At 41.2% G+C, this 17,719-nt stretch overlaps 1 long non-coding RNA gene across 2 annotated transcripts; it reads right to left on the bottom strand.

Annotated features, from left to right (window-relative positions):
- Positions 1–21: 21 nt before the first annotated feature.
- LOC146587431 (uncharacterized) lies at positions 22–17,389 on the bottom strand. 2 transcript variants are annotated; one of them, XR_014897650.1, is made up of 5 exons: positions 17,272–17,389; positions 11,258–11,383; positions 6,605–6,692; positions 3,515–3,960; positions 22–168 (listed from the first exon to the last, which is right to left on the bottom strand). It is a non-coding gene; the product is annotated as an uncharacterized LOC146587431 (long non-coding RNA). The 2 variants fall into 2 exon arrangements; XR_014897651.1 differs by lacking the exon at positions 3,515–3,960.
- Between the last annotated feature and the right edge of the window lie 330 nt (positions 17,390–17,719).

Here is a 17,719-nt window from a genome sequence, read left to right as displayed (position 1 = left end):
ATTTCTTACCCAGCACCCGTCTCTGGCTTCACTTCTGCAGCTAGCGAGGAGTAGCTCGGCAACCACACTGATGAATGCAAGATGAAGTCCTCCTGCCCTCTCTGTCCTGTTCTTTAGTATTTAACTTGCATGTCTACACACACATCTCAGCACCTGTGCCTTGAGACCCTGTTTTTAAAGCAAATTTAGAATAAGATGAACAAGGATTGTTTTGGGAGCAAAGAGCAAACCTCTGCTAAGCTTTAAAACCTGATTTTAGTAGACTTATTGATTGCTCCAGGGTGTATATGCTCATATGTATGTACTTCTGCATTAAAAAGTGCAGCAAAAATGATTAAACACATGAGGAAAAAGGCTTCCATCTAAAAGGTGATTAAAAATACCAGCATTGGTTAGTCTGCAGAACACAAGAGTAAAAGGTGATATAACAGAAGTAAAGAGAAGGGGCTATTTATTCCGTCTTCTCTCAAGAACAAATACCCATGGAAAGGTGACGACAAAATTCTGAAAACATTTGTGAAGTGTATAACCAGCCATGTAACTCATTGCTGTGGGATATTAGGCAAATTTATCAGAAATATTTCTAAATATATTAAGACTATGAATATTCAGCCTCGGTTACCTAGGATAAGAGGGGAAAAAAAATCTCCCAAACCATAAGGAGAGTTAGTCCCTGTGCTTGTGCTTAGATTGGTTAGAGATGGATTTTTTTTTCCCCCAGAGGGACAGCATTACTTATTTATCAAGTGTTTGATTGGGGAGTGCTCTCCTCCTTCAAGCAGGAGGTACAGTAGAAGGCAATTAAAAAGGATGGTAAATGAAGATGTATGAGGTCATTGCCAATAGATTTCTTCCAGAATACATAAACTTAGTAATGGTCAAGTGGCTCAGATTTAGTTATTTTGTTCTCAGCTGGTTATTTTCCCCAAGGAACTTCAACTACAGTCAAGGCTGTGAATAAAAACGGAATTAAATGTATTCGTGTCCTTGCAAAGTTCTTTGCTAATCCTACTTGTTTCTATGTACTTGTAAATGCTAAGTAAACATTTTCACTGTGGATATAACCTATTTTGAGTATAAAAGAGAAACTGTTGTATTTCTAATATTACTCCAAGGTAGCAGTGAGTGGAGGCTGAATTTTGATGGTCCCCTCTGTATCAACCCGTGCTGATAGAAGCCTGGCAGAGAGAGCAGCCCAGCGTGCTGATGTGACACGGCAGCCCTGTGTTGTACTGCTGCTAAAGCTAAAGGCTTCACTCCACCCAGCCTGGGAATTTTCAGTTTGTACTGTCAGATCTGGAATACACTGGAAAGGAAGGTGCTGCTGCTAACAGAATTAGTACCTGCTTAAAATATATGTGTATAGACAGAACAAACTGTCTTGTAAAAGGAATTTTAAATGCTACTTTTGGCTTATGAATAGTTTTCTTGCAACTGTCAGGCCAAGGCCCTGCTTTGAGAGGGGTCGGTACAGTCATGAAAAGAAATCTTAAAATATACTCTCCTCATAAACATCTTTTTGTTTGGAAAATCCACATGCATCACATAATGCAGTAAATGGCAGCTCAGGCTGAACTGAAACATTTTTAAATACCGAGGATGCAACCTTGGATACAGCTCCCCCCGCCCCCCGCCTCTCCTCTATTAATAAGCACGCTTAGACACATTCTCGTACACCCTCAGATTGGCAGCACCCACCTGCTGGGAAACATGCTAACATAACTTCCTTGGGTACATCCAAAATACCAAACTGGGTTGTGGGCAGGAAAGAAACAGGCTTCTGCAAAGCTCGTTCTCAGAGATTACATCATACTCCCGGCCAATTTGCTGCCTACACTGCACCATTTTGTATGGTGTGCATGTGGGGGGGGGAAGCACACATTCATGTCATTAAAGACTGCAACACAGTTTATACAATCAAAACGGCCAAATTAAGGCTGTGCAAGCACATTTAACTCGCTAATTTTCTAACTTTTGGGAACTCAGCTTTTCAGATCTGTTTGGTACTTCAATATATATGATACATACATATGCACATATACATTTATCTTGATTGCATGCTTAGAATACAAAATTAAATGCAYGAGAACACTGTGCTTCTTTACATTTTTTTCCTTTAGTTGCATCAGCCTTTGGTCATTTTTGTTTACCTGCTTTTTGTTATTCTATTGAAATATCAATATACAAAATGCTAATTTTCTTTTACATAAAAATGTAATAAACTTTCTGGCTTTCTTTACAAACAAATTTGAGCACAAATGTTGATGGGATGCTGTATAACAAGTAAAGAAGAAATACTGTTTAATTATCTTCCATATAAAATCCAATAAAACGTTCTGGCTTTTCTTATTTTTCTGTACTGGGGATTAACATCAGCGTCTTTGTGATGAGAAAACTGCATTCATGGCTCTCCTATTTAGATTTAAATAGGAATTATAGTTCTTGGCAGAAAAGGATCTGTCAAATATCACAGCATTTGTGGCAGGTGGTCACTGCATTGCTTAGTACAGACACTGCCTGCTTAACCATAGCCTGAAGTAAACATCAGAAGTCAATTATTCTCTTTGTAAATATTTTATTTATATTTTGGAGGCTAATGAATGTCTTTTCAACGCTTGGCTGAGGCCCTTTCAATGGATCAAAACCCTACTGAACTTGCATTTGGGTGGTTAAAACTGTATTTAGCAATGCAGGAATACGAATGTAGCTAACATTGTCTATTGGGCTTCATAACACAATTCTCTGCTTGGAAACCTTTAATGACTTGGCTGCTTTGAAGTGGACAGAGCTAAAACTTGCCACAGTTGTTATCAGTGCAGCTGCCAATTAGTACGACAACCATGTATTATTTTGCCAAAATCCTCTTCTTTGGTTAAACTGTATTTTGAATATAAATACYTCAAAAGAAAAGAAAAGAGTGTGTTCCCTTTGGTTCATACATTTTAGCAGTGGGAAAGCAGGAAATCTGGTTTAACAGCAAAATGAACGTATGTACGTATAGCAGCTTATAAAGATAACCTTACCATACACTGAGTAGAAAATGTGGAACAAGAGCTGAGCTTTGAGGGTAAAATCCCTCTGAGAARTGTCTTGTTCCAGAATAAACCTACTGGAATAAAATGACAGAATCTGGCAACAGTTGCACATAGATGGCAAAATCCTTCCCAAAACCACTATTGAGGGGACAACCTCTAAAGGTGCTGGAGCACATTTTAGATCCTCATTTAAACCCCATCTGAACTCTTTGGGTCATTACCTAATCAGAAAATCTCATTCAAACAACGTCCTAAAAAAAAAAAAATCAAGTACTTCTGCCTACCTAARTATGTCAAAAATATTTACTTTGAAGAACGAGGATTTCATGGGTATTTAATCCTGGCATCGAGAAACAGAAGGAACACCAAGATGTTAAGAAGAAGTGGAATTCTCTGAGATGGGACTCTGGGTAATTTTCCCCGCAAGCCTGTTTGGTGGTAAGTTAATTGACTCCCACATTACCAAAACTGCAACGTACTAAAGCACTGGGTGCTCGTTTCAGCTTGCTGTCTGACTGGCGAGGGCCATCTGTTCCMCCCCATCCATCCACATGCGCGGTGCCTATCGTTGTCAGCAGGACTCGCACACACGTGCACCAAGGGAAGCATGTGCCTCAAACTGTTTTGATCCCTGGAACATGGATTTTTCATTTTCTTTGTTTCTTTGTGCTCGCCCAGTAATAATACTTGTCATCTGGGAATTCATATTGATCTTGTCATTGCCTTAAAATTGGATGACAATTACTATCTTTGTCAAAATTCGATCTGATGAAATGGCTCCAATTAGGAAGGAAAAAGAAGGAATCCATCACAGCAGGGAATACTGCATTTGACTTCAGCATAGGGGAGCTTCTCTTAAAGGGATACCGTTGGAATAAGTAGACGGGAACAAGCATAACAGAGAGCAGGAGGCGAGTCTCAAAATCTGCAAAAATTAAGTATAAATAAAATGAGTAGTCATTCATGTCTACAGTCTATATCTGTCCACAAAACTGAATGGGAGCTCTTCTGACAAAAGATGCTGGTACCTTCTTTCCGTATTCTGATCAGGTCACATACATAATGGCAGTTGATGCCAGTCTGTATGCATTTTCATTTCAAGTCCAGTTCTGATCATCACTATAATTATCATCTATTATCAGGAGAGATTTGCTGAAGTTCATGAAATAATAACAGCATAAATTGCATCATGTTTCCAGATACTGGTCTCACCTTGAAACAAAATATAAAGAAGAAGTATAAGAAGAAAAAAGAGTGAGTGAGTACACTTCCACTGCTGCTAATACTGGCACTAAAGCAAACAACTTACTCACACTAAATACAAATAAAACTGTGCCAATTACAAATTTCTTGTTTTTAAAATCCACCCTAAAAATAAGTTTGTGCAAGTACGGGTAAGGGGATAGACTGATCTTCGTCACTATTGTGTATTTTCTCCCCCCCTCAAAAAAAAGATGTTTTTTTGATGTGCAATTAATGTGGGTTTTTTTTTNAAAAAAAAAAAAAAAAAAAACTACCCCAAAACACTATGTGTTTTACTTTCAAGCAGGAAATGAAAGGTTAGCTTCACTGCTAGTTTTTAATTCTGGTTAGGCATTACTCAGGAGCTGTGAGATACATGTTAGTGCTCTGCCCTCTCTGAAGGATTCCCAGCCTCTATTTACCCAGGAGATTGACCTAGGCTCCAGGGCATCCTTACATAGATTTCTCTGAATCTGTCCAATAAATATAATTTTCTTACAAATAAAAGTATGGCAGGGACCAGTCTTTAGGTTTATGTAACTGATTTGAGCTCCTGAACATGAGACTACACTGTTTAACTCCATGAATAATTATTTTTTTTAACCACATGTGAGAGCTGCACAAGAGACTGAGGGAACCCAACCAAACACATCATGCTTTTAGCAGGTGGTTAGTTTATAAGCTAAAAATGGAGGACTAGCATGATGTGGAGATGAGTCACCATATCCTGTACAGCAGCAGGGTCTTTGGCAGAACAAGGTGGGTTAGCTGGTATGAATAGGGTGTCTTCTAGCAGATAATTCCCCTTTCCTGAAACCCCCCTTTTTTTCCCGTTTTCATCAGCTGAACCTACCTAGCAACTCTGACCTACATTTACAGTAGTTCCAGAATGCAACAGAATTGTGTTTCTGGGGAATTTGCTATTTGCTACAAATTTTAACCCAATTTGAAAAACCTGGTATACAAAGGCCATGCAATTGTCTTAGACGGAGTTGCAACACATTGTTATTTATGAGCATCTGGGACAAGTATGGTATCTTGTACTATGGATCTCATGATCTGTACAATGATGGCTGATTTTAATTGACTTTTGCTGCATATAGCGAATCTCAATTGGAGAAGTTCCAGGATGCTGCTTGTGAAGAACTGTGGGCGGGTGCATGTTTTGAAGTGATGGTAAACATTGTGACATATACTGTGTGTACTACATATTCTCATATGCACATTTTGACTTTTGTGCCTTGGCTTTCACACAGCATTTCTAACATATACATTCTTATTTGCCAGTTTGAGTGGAAAGTTGCTAATACATGAATACAGCTCATAAATACGTACCACCATCACTGGACCTTTGCTCCTTATCTTCTCCCATGAAATAGCCTCCTGAGTGCTCAGGGGTGATCTGCAGAACCATGGTGTCTATGTAAGCCAGACTGCTAGCACTGGTCAAGCAAGGGGTGATGAGAGCTTCCATGAGAAACAGCAACTTTGGGAAGTTAGTTGTAACCCAGCTCAGTACAATCCATCAAATTCTTATGTAAGTAACACCACCAAGAAGGCCTAACTCTTTTACAACCATGACTTCTTTTTTTCCTTCCAAGAGATGCCAGTAACTAATACCAAGCTTGGTCAAGCTATTTTAGCATTTAAAGTACATAGATGCTAAAGTATCTTCAACAGTTGGGGGGTAAGAGCCGGAGTACCTGTGTGTTATATATTAATGATTAGCCAACTACTCTGCTTGAGCTGAAACATGTCCTGAATTCAGAGTGACTGTCTGTGAATCTGGACTCAGGCAAGATTTGTGAAAGTTCCTGGGTCTAGTGCATAAACAAGTCTCCTGCTACACTTCCCATCTTGCCGTGCTGCAATATCATGTGTCCAATACTATGCAAATGATGTGGTTCTAGGGTCTGTCTAGAAAGACATTTGCATCACACACATGAAAGCTGTAAAGGATTTATAGACAATGAAACTATGTGCATCCTTTCCCTAGCAATAAAGTGTCTACACAGATTGTACTCTGCTGATGCTCACCATCGGCCCATGCTACTCAGAGACATAGCCAGAGAGTCTCTGATCCCACCATAGCAGCTCCTCCACTTATATTACCACAGTCATAGCTTAAAAAAAAAAAAAAAACAGAAAGAAAGAAAGGGAAAAAAGGAAAAAACCACCTGGTTGCAGACAACTGTTAGGCAAGATTCATGCAAGAGGGATTAGCACGTAAAAGCAGCATAAGAACCAGTGCAAAGTAGCTGCTCATATCTACTGTGCTGGAGACAGTGAAATAAATGCTGGCAAACAGTTCTTCTGTGAGGTAGTACCTCCATCACATCCGATTCAAACGTTATCCAGAAAACTGTCTTGCCAGGAACCTTCTCTGTATTGCAGGAAGCCATCTGTGTATGGTAACTAAAATAAGAACAGAATAGGATTCACTATGAAACATTCATCAGAAGTATTTCCGAGTGCATGCTCACACTGCCAGAAGCAGTCTCTAATCTGAAGGTGAGGAAGACATTACAGCCACAAGGCCCACAGCTACCCTAAATGGATGCTGCATCTTTCACCCGGTGCTTTTCACAGGAGGCTTACAGTTGTTCCCTTCCTTTGACCATAATTTGTCCTTGGCTGTGACCACTGATTGCTATGGGGATGGTCAGTGGGGCGATGGAGCACTTTGAATGTGTTATCAACAGACCCGGGTTCTGTCTTTTTAACACATCTCTTGGCAGAAAGTGCTGATTGTTTTCATTGATCTCCGCTGCTTCTGGTTTAATTTTTCTTTCTTTATCTGAAAGGCTCTTTCTTACGTTTCTTTCTTTGCCAAATCATTCATTTGCTGCTGGATAATCATAGTTTGGTGTTTCAGATAGCTTCCTATTTTGTCCACCTTTCCATTCCCTTGTCCGTACATTTTTTCTCTGGAAACTTTGCCTTATCATGCAATGGCAAGTGGCTATCAGTTAATGCCAATATTTCTCCTTGAGAATTCTTTTGCCTTGCATCATCAAGGGTTTAAGTGGAAAGCCTTCAGCACAGTGCAAATTTCACTCCTGAGAATACCCATCTTTTGAGGTAGCTGATTTTAATTAAAGAATACTCTATCTCCCTCTCTCTCTCTGGATTATACTTTAATTTCAGACTCTATCACAACAGTAGATATTTCTTAGATAAAATGTATTTTTGTCTCTTTTCATCCATGATTATCTGTAGTTCTTAAACATATGGGGTCAGCAGCTAGTCCCTGGATGAGGTAGTTCAAGAATAATTCTATTCAAATGAATTAATTCAGAATAAAATTGGTGTTAAGTTCAAAATAAGGCAAAGAGCTCATAATATTTAGCCTTATTATATGTGTGAGAGTGAAACTCTCAGAAATGGCAGTAATAACTGTTGTGATAATAAACAATAATCTCTGAAATCTATAGCACCTTTTGCCTGAGTATTTTAGACATAAATGCATTAGGCTGCTGACATATGAAGAAGTGTCATTATCCTAATTATACACAAGGGAAAAAAAGGTGGCAGGAAGTTAAGAAAGCAGCTGAAAGTCATACAGCAAGAACTGAACCTACATCTCCTGATCTCCTGTTTCTAAACCTCTAAGCACAGGAAGTATTCTATTCCCAAGGGATATAAAATGGAGGTCTTGAGAGTTGATAGTTATGAAAGCATCAGCAGTATTCAAACACAAGTACATTTTGGGATGCTGCCTCCATCAATCTGCCAAATTCCAGCTGATATGTTATTTGTATCATATCTTAAATTGTTTATGCACGATTACTTTGCACAGTAAAACTGTTTCCAGATTTCTCTCAGAAGTGGTTGAAGAAGTCTAGTCTTGGGGGGAAAAAGTCCAGTTACAGGTTTAAAGCTTTAACATTGCAGTGGGCTCTGGAGACCCTTCCAACCTCAACCATTCTGTGTGATCTGTGTGTGAGTGAAACTCTGCTACTTCTGAAGCCAAAGGCAAAATTTCTACTGATTTTGACAGAACAATGATTTTGGCTACGTTTCCTACAGCCATGAGGACTCCCCCTCGTTGGTGTTCCTTTGTATGAAACTGTAATGTGTGGGGGTGTGCGCACACACTTGTGTGTGTATATGTGTGTGTGTGTGTGTGTGTGTGTGTGGCAGAGGTACAAATACATATATATCGACATCAAACTTGTGGAATCACTGCAAGCTGGCAAGCTGGAATTGTTCTACTTATTTTGTGCTGAGTAAGATGAAGCAAATCACTGTATCAGTCATTCTACATTGGTTTTGTCTTTCTTTTGCCTGTTGCTTTTTTTTTAATGCCTACTCCAACCTGTACAAAACACAGATATGTATCTCCGCTTGAACGCGTACTTTTGATCTAAACGGAACTAAAGAAAAAATATATATGTAGAATAAGCATAGGACTAAAATGTATCTTAGCAAAGTGCTTTAAGTTGCCTATCTGCCTGTAACCCATTAATTTGAGCTTCTTTGTTTTCTCCAAGTTCAGAATAATTCCCATCTGCCTTGACTCACCATCAAACACATAAAGAAAGAAGCCCCTTTTCTGAGCAAGGATGGAATAGGAAACTTTCTGTATTAACAAAGAATGTGGCCTGGAATTCTGATGTTTTGACCAATGAGATCTAAAATAACTTGAGGTCCTGCTATTTTAATTAACTTCATTATGATGAGTCTGCCTCTTCTGTTCACGTACATTTTTCCAGCATTTGTGTTCCCAGCCTGCCCGTAATACATATGTACTCCTCTTCTTTCCTCTCACGGAAGCTGAAGATGCAATCACATCTTTGAACCATCTGTTTTTTAATTTATTATTTTCCCCCATTGTATTGATGGGCTTTCTCATTTTTCTGTCCGTCTGACAGTTTGGCTCCTGTTTATCTAAGAGATATTAACATTCTGCTCCTCTTCTGGGCACTCAGTCAGCCTATTGTATTTTCTGAAATTAAACACCAGGGATTTTTTAATATTATTTTTTTCATCAGCCCAGGGAATATCCTCTACCTTTACAGCTTCTCTTCCTCCTTTTGTTGTTCTAGCACACGTTTTATGATTCTTACTAAATATAGGATATCTTTTCTGGCCTCTCCAGATCTTTCCCAAGATGAGTGGTAGGAGTATTCCAGGGAAAGTTCCCCCACCTGATACATAATCTATTAACGGGAAGCCAAAGAGCAACCAGGATTCCCCAATGCAGGCAGAGGAATTGCCACCAACTGAGACCCTCACACGCCCCTACAAGGGCAGAATGTGAGGTGGCAGGAGCCCATGCAAGCACAGCTACGTTTCTCGCCTACCTGTGTGGCTCATTTCTGTTCCTCACCTTGGAGTTTGGGAAACACCTTCCAGGCATTGCTTCCATCACCCAGAAATACGTAGTGAAGCCCCTCACGTTGCACTCCCTGAATCGTAACTGCGCTTGGCTGTGCTGAGCAGGTGGAGACTTGTAGTCCTCAAATGCAGCAGGGGAGCTGTATCCCCAAAATAGCTGGGAAGTTCCAAGTAATCACTGCATGGTGCATAATGTGGATTTATATTTGTTACTTTACTTTTCTACAGTATATCCCAAGAGTGTTCACAGGCACTCCATTCTTTAATAAGTAGAAAGTGCTTTGAAATTTTTCTAATGAAAATGATATAGGAGCGCAAAGTATTATTATTAAAACCTCTCACTTTTTCTCTAGGAACTGCTAAAATACATTTACAGTTTATATCCTTTCTGGTGAGCATTAAACTTTCTAATTTAAAATAATAAAGCCTGGTTTGCTCTTTTTCTTTCCCTTCTATTTCAAAAATATGAAAAACTGTCAGTTTTTTAACTATCCTTATTTTGCTGAGTGATTTTTGGATTTCAATAAAAGTAACATTGTGGTTACTACACTTTGTGAGATAAGCAAAGAGATTTTTTTTTACAGCACAATTATGGAGATTTCAAAGAACTTTATAAATATCCTACTATTTGCATATATGAGATAAGCATATTTTAGTAATGATTATGACAAGCTAGCAAGGAAATTGTGTGGGACAGCTATGCGGCAAATATATGCACACATGCACACAGAGAGGGGGTATGTGTGTGCGTGTAGGCGTGCTTTTCCAGACAAGCCCATGCTCAAGTAGGCTCAGGATTTCCTTGAATGTATGGGTCTGCTCAAGGAAAGGGAATAGCCCTGTGGTAAGACTCAGTTCCCCCACTTCCAGATAGAAGACTAGTAACATTTTTCTAATGTAACGAAGCATTTTGGCAGGCCCAGATGGTGTGCACTAGATACGCAGACTTTCAGCTTTGTTTCCGCTTCACAGAGTACAGATACGTGGTTATGAAGGGACCTTTGCCATATCTCAGCTGGCCAGGCTTGGAGGCTAGGTGCCTCCAAGTCCCGGGCTGTAGGAGCCCCGCTCAGCTGGCCTACAGCTAACACACCTTCCAGCGGTGAGCATTTAGGGCCTCTCCAGCAGCATGCCGCAGCGTGTAAGGCTGCGCTAAAAGGTAACCCAGTGCCGAGCCTTTGCAAAAGGCCTGCGGGGCCGCTAGGGCTGGCTTGGGCTTCAGCGCAGCCCCGGACTCCACTCAAAATGCAACAGGAAGACAGTCATAGGTACCTAAAGTTTTCAAGGCGCTTTCTGCGCTGAAATGATTGGTGTATTCTTTTATTCTTTTGTTCTATCTTTGTATTTTTACATTACAAATTGCTCTTCTGGTTATGCTTGCGAGCTGCTAGGCAGCTCAGAGAATTAGTGTGGCAATTTCCTCAGTCCTTTGTTGAGAAGAGTCATTTTATTCACATAAAAAATGCACTGGCATGAAAAAGCTGTCAAACAAAAAGACAATTTAACTAACCCCCCTCCACCCAAACAGAAAATCCCTCTCTGCTTCCATTCGAACTTCAGGTTTCCTTTCTCTTAGTCTTCCAGCCATCTGCTTGGCCCTCTAAAGAATCCTCGAGAAGTGAAAAACGACAACTACTTACCCTCTAAAACTCATCTCAGCTTCCCGGTGTCCTGCTTTCAGGGGAGTTCTACTCAAGGCTTGATTTCTGGAAGTGCAGATATTCAGTACGTTCTGAACCATTAGATGCCTCTGAGGATGTTGAAAGCTAGAAATAAGCAAACAAACCAACTAGGAGTCTTGTCTGACAACTGACACTGTTTCTACAGCCAAGCCTCCCCTCCCCCCAAACCAAAGGGGGGAAAAAAAACTAAACCCAACAAAAAATTCACCAAATAGACTTTTTTATCTTCAGGTTTTAAAACAGATGTTTTTCCTACAAGCTTTTCATTAGCTTGCCTAGGAAAGACTTACAGAGGTCCAAATCCATCCTTTTTTCCCCCCGATGAAGCACATGAGCAGATGACCTTTAACAGGGTCGAACCTCTCCTGGTTTGCAGCATGGCTGGGGGCCTCAAAGGGAGGCTTGGAGGGTGCTGACAGACTTCCTCTGGGCACTGGTGCCTGAAAGTATTCATTTCTCTCCACAGAGAAGAATGGGACCTGATGATACCATGACCGAGCCCCTGTAGGTTCCCAGGAGCCCATCAGCACAGCCTCTGTGCAGAAGATGAGCATTGGTATGATGAGTCTGAAGGCAGCAGTGGGCACTGCATGTCGGCCAGACTTCAGGGACTTGCATTTAATTTCTTCCTGAGCTCTCATACAAACCTGTATCTTCAATAATGGACACAGGAAGAATTACAAGCAATCACTACCTCCCAAGCCGCTGATATTCACAGGGCAAAAAGAAGAGCAAGGGAAGGGGCAGTTTTGTCTCGTCAGCTAATGATCCTTGACTCTCCTGCTTTGTGTTTTTGGTAGCAACCACAGAGAGGTCACACATGAAACTGTGGAAGTGTGTGGTGTTCTTATTAAATATATCAACGGAGTTTATTAAATGGAATGTGTGCTACTAGGTAGTGCAAGCCACTGTCGGACAGGCTCAGGGTCACGCAGGCCTCCTGCCTTGATGTCACTGACTGCTGGATTAATACCATGAGCTCACAGCATGTGCTTGATTAGAAGAAGGTCCCAGTTGGCTTTACCTTTGCCCTCTGCTAAGTCTTTGTTTGCAACGTGAGCAACAAGCTATTCAGCTCATCACCAAGGCTCCATGTTCAGAGCTGAGACGGATCACTTGGGTCTTTTACCACCTCTAGCAGATGCTGGTTTTAAACATTCCCATCCTGCAGGAGGAGGGAGCAGAGGTGGAATCATTATCTTCTATTGTCAGATTGATTGTTTGGGCACTGGAACAGTCTTCTTTTTTGAAGATTTCTGCCTTTTTTTTTTTTTTTTTTAATCTTTCCCCCTTTTCTTCTCACTTTCAACCTGCACCAGGAGGGCAGAACAGAAAAGGCTGCTGACAGACTTTTTTAGCTTGCTTTTACTCAGGGGATTCTAGTTCACGGGAGGAGAAACTAGTCTCTCAGATAGGAAAAAATTAATGAGTTAGATACCCTCCACCATAATGAGACAGTTTCTGTGTTTGGAGCCACTGGATCGCTTGCCTGGGCAAAAGGGTAGAAGGCAAAGGGGAGAGGGTCAAAGAGGGAGAAAGCAAAGAGAATCTCAAGCTGCGCTGACAGATGAGGGTATATTGGATGTAATTCAGAGAACAGTAGATGGGAGGAAGGGATTTGTGTAATGGTAATCACAGCATGATTAAATGTGTCAAGAACAACAGAGCGTGGGTAAGTCTACACCACTCATTAGCTGCACGCTGGCCTCTCAGGAAAGAGGACAGTCTCTTATTAAGTAAGGTCCTTTCAAAATAAAGTGGTTGAGACTCTGCAAAATGGAGGGAAGAGCAGAGGAAACCAAATGTGGGGACCTTTGAACTGTCGGGTGAGACCCTGTTCTGTAACAGCCACAGCAAGGAATAGTGTGCTTAGGAGAGTAGGGCTAATGCAGCTTTAAGTCTCTGCACTCCTGAAATTCTGGATAGGAACTTTGACATGTCGGGGATTTAAGCCACAACAGGCCAGACAGCAGAGTCTATGGGCCATGCCGTTATTCAGCATCTGGAATACTGAGGTTTTACCATACTGACCACCCATACTGACTGCAGGAAATGCTTTGCTTAGACAGAGAGAGCGTAAACCAGCAAGCAGGCAGATGCGCATATCCCAGGCAGTCTCCGTGATAGACTTACTCCAGCGATCCTGTTCCCACTGCTACAAAACACAGACAACATTATGCTGCATGCAGACCCTGCTATTGTGGGGTAGGCGGAAAAGAGAGAGCCCAACAAGCTGAGAGCTTCCCAGCGGCTCTCAACACTGCCCAGCTGTGTTCCCAATCTTGGTTATATCTATGCCTAAAACAAGAGTTGTTGGAAGAGCTATTCTTATACACCACAGTAAATTCATATTTCTGTGCTGATCCAGTTCTGGTGACTGGTTACACTCAATTCCTTTACTTGATTCTGGAAAATAAATACCACTTTTCATAAGGATTAGCTTTTTTTTCTCCTCTCCAAAATTCTGGCCAGGATTGATGAAACCCCCTCATAGTCTCATAACTTAGCCCCAAACAGTGGGAATGACTTTATCTATCATAGTGCTGGATCCATCCCACTTACAGCCCCTGCTCTTTCGAGGAAATTCATGATACATTGATCCTCTACTTGCCATTCTTTATGTTGGTTATTTACCATTTTCTATCTTTTATCCATTCTGCAAGCATTTTGTCCTAATTGCTCAGCTACTTTTCAATTAACCTGCTGTAGTTGTTTGTCTAATTCTTTTATCCATTAATCTGTGAAGGCCTTTCAATTCCCACTCATATGATGTGGAGGTATTTAACCAGTGATGCTGTGGGAGTTGCGCCTCCCTTCCTGTCATGGTCTTAAAGGGAATAGAACCACAGCTGTCTGTCCCTTGTACAGCCATTACGATGGGAACACCACATCCCAGTTTTTGCTATTCACCTGCGCTAACTTCCTTACTGCTGGGATTTTTGCCACTTGTACTGAGTAAGGTGAGATCTGTCGATCCGTCCCACTACCTCCTGCCCTTGCTTGCATGGACGGTAGTAAATCTTGTGTAATCCACCTGCTTTATGTGGCATTGTTTGACTGAGGCAGTTAAACCTGCAGGAGCCACTGCTCATCATGAGGTTGCAACAGCTAGCAACCTCCACCATTAGGCTGAAGGAGCTGCTTTCCCAGTTATAATTTCCCTTGCCACTAATGCTAGGGTCCACTCAGCCAGTCCAGGTCTAGATACATGCCTGTCTTGAGCTATATCAGACACAACATACTTAAAGGAAGCATGACTGGTGTGTGTAGTACCTTTGGCCTTGCTCCAATGATATAATCCAGTTTTTCTGATTAACAGATTAAAAGTACACATTCCATTTTCTTTTCCACGGGTAAATACCTGTTGTAGTATTAACAAGATCTGTAGCGCACAGACAATAGCCTGTAACGTGGTTTCTTTTGGCCCAAAACTGCACCTACCTCCTGGTTAACAGAGGCAAACTGCACACAAAGAGGTTTATTGGGGCCAAGTATTTCACCTCAGGAGCTTGAGTTAAAGCCTGCTTCAGCTGGACCAAGCTTCTTGGGCTTCTGTGCCCTGCTCCCACTGTCTAGTTTTCTCTAAAAGCTTAGCTGGAGGATGACTCACTTCAGTGAACATCAGAATAAAATCCTGCATACAATTAAATGTGCCTCACAGTGCTCTTAGCTAGACAGAGCAGTGGGGTTGAGTAGCTTTTGAATTAATTCCACATACTGTTTATCAGAAGTCTGGCCTTCAATACCTAGTATTACTCCTAAACATTTTACCTCTTGTTGTACTAATTGAACCTTTTGTCTGCTGACTTTCAATCCCTCCTCTTGTATTGCAGCCAAAACTTCTTGTCTGCTGACACATTTGTTTTTCAGAATTCCCCAAATTTGGGTATGATACACATAATGATATTACATGTTTCCCCACATTCAGGTGATGTGCATGTGGCAGACCACAAGAACTTATGAAACACATGAGAAACTCATATGAAATTATATTATTTCTCAGAAAATGTAAAAACAAACTTTTACTAGCATTTCTCTGCTAGAAGGCTATAGAAAAATACATTTGCTAGATCTATTACTGAAAACCACTTAGATTATTTTACTAGTGCAGCCATAAATTCTGGCATTTTAGCAAGAAGAGGTGATGTTTATGGAGTTACAGCATTTAATGCTTTGAAATCCAGTCAGATGCATATTTCTATCTGTCTTTAATACCAGCCACACAGGGGAATTACACACACTGGGTCATTGCACTGGCACTCCTTGATCAACCAGGCTATTAATAGTGGACAACAATCCTTTCTGAGCTTTGCTTCAGTACTTACATTGTTTCTGCGGTCTTGGATCAAGACCTGTTATTAAAGCAAAGACATTAATCTTTCCATATGCTAACTTATCTCAAGCTTATACTTGCAGAAAGGTAACTCACCATCATCCTGAGTTATTCCGACTATTTCAGGATCCCTCATGGACGTATGCCACTGTGCAGGTAAGATAAGTCCTTTGATTTCTGTACTGCTTCTCCACAATTAGTCAGATCTAAAGAAAACTTGTTTTGCTTAAGGAATTGGGCTGCTGCAAAGCCCATTTTTCTCCCTGCTTATGATGCTGAATACAAGAAAACCTGAACCCACTCCAGTGAGCAATTTGCACTGGGAGTGGGTGTAGGAGCAGAGCTGATATACTCCTTCCAGAATAGGAGCCTGCCGTATACCTTTGCCTGTACAGTGTGCCTCACGGGTACCCACACTCTCACAAAATAGAAATGTAAGTAGTAATTGAGGTACCAGAATCTAGGAACATTTTGGGCCTTCCATATTCATTTGCATCTCCTGCAGTAAAATTTGCACTGTTGGTCTTCCCCATTGATTAACCTTCTAATAACCTCTAGTGTGTGTATGTATTGAGACACTAGTGGATTTTATGTTGTACCTAATCATATCTTCTCCCAGGCTCTCCAGTTCCTTCCAAACTCTTTTTGACTTCTGCTTCAAATGCCATTTCCAAGTGTCCGTCCAGCCACAACCCCCTTTCTTTTCCCAAAGGCAGATCCCCCCATACTGCAGGTCTACAGGGGTCTCTTTCATCCTCCAGAGCTTTGGGTTTGTCTGCCCTAAGGACCTCAGTTAGTGAAAGTGATTATTATTTGCACTGATTACTTTGCCTTTTTGACTAACTGGGTTTATTTCTAGTTTCTTTTCTTTCTAGAGACTCCTTCTGGCCCTTCCAACATCTCCTTGCAAACCCACCCAGTTTTTCAGGAGAGTTTATAGGTCCCACAATCATGCAGAACCTCCAGTCCTGCAATTCTGAATCCCAGCTCATTACAAAGAGGACCTCAGTCCCCTCCAACAACAATTCAGCAGTTATTCCCAATAGCTGTTTTCTAGCACTACATGACTCCAGTTCCTCATCTTTTGTTTTGCTTTCCAAATAGAGCAGCTTAGACACCAATCTAGTTTTTTTGTATGATCTCAGTACTCAGCATAACCAGCATAGTCTGCTGTCTCTGACCACTGGGGGTTCTTGGAGCTCAGTGTTAAGCACAGCCCAGTCAGTGGCACACAGGCTGCCTCAGCCATAGGATTTTAATAGTACTGATTTAACTAGGCTCTACTTTGAAAGTCAGAAGCTGTTCCACACAAAGATCCTTATTAAAGGTCCCTATTCCTTAGCTAAAGCTCAGCTTTGAGTGGTATCCAACTCCATTTCAATAGTCACCTTCAGTGATCTCTCTCTGTCAAGTTGGTCCTTGTCTCCCTGTTTTAACAGTATTCTTTACTACTATGGGTTTCACCTTGCCTGTATGCTTGTAGCTCTGGAGCATATTTCTCCAGAGTATGGCCTAGGTGGACTGAGATCATCCCAGCTGTATCTGTCCCAGTCATCAGGGTCACTAGTTCTTCTCCAGTTTGTACTGCAGTCAATATATTCATTTTAGCTGAGAACTTCCGTTTATGTTTCTCACTCACCCACTTACTGGAGTCCCAGAATTCAAGCGTTCCTCTTCACCCTGTGTGGCAATGATCTGATTTCTTTCCTGCTCCACTCAAATTCTCACGGCCTCACTCTCATAAACTTCATTGCTGTGTTACCTGTTACGAGTAAAATGCAGGCTGATTATGCATGTAGACCCGTCCCAGAGCACAGCAGAATAAACACGACTTGGCTAGTGTTTCTTTCACTAAACACAATTGGAAAAACTTGACAGCTCTACCACTTCCCTTGTATTAGACAATTGTTGGTCACTTACATGCCCATTAACATGCTGTACGTCAAAACCTTGTGATCAGTCCTTGTTCAGATGCCTGGATGGCAGGTGGCATCTTCTGGCTGCTGATGGGGATTATGGTGCCCACATACTATTACATCTTCATGATATTCTTTACATAATCTAGTTTCCAGGCAAAAAAGCTCCTA

Source organism: Rhea americana, unplaced genomic scaffold (assembly GCF_003343005.1).
Source record: "Rhea americana isolate MKP2758 unplaced genomic scaffold, rheAme1 scaffold_6, whole genome shotgun sequence".
NCBI lineage: Eukaryota > Metazoa > Chordata > Aves > Rheiformes > Rheidae > Rhea > Rhea americana.
Note: the sequence above shows the minus strand (reverse complement) of the source record. Positions and strands in the feature narration are given on the sequence as shown.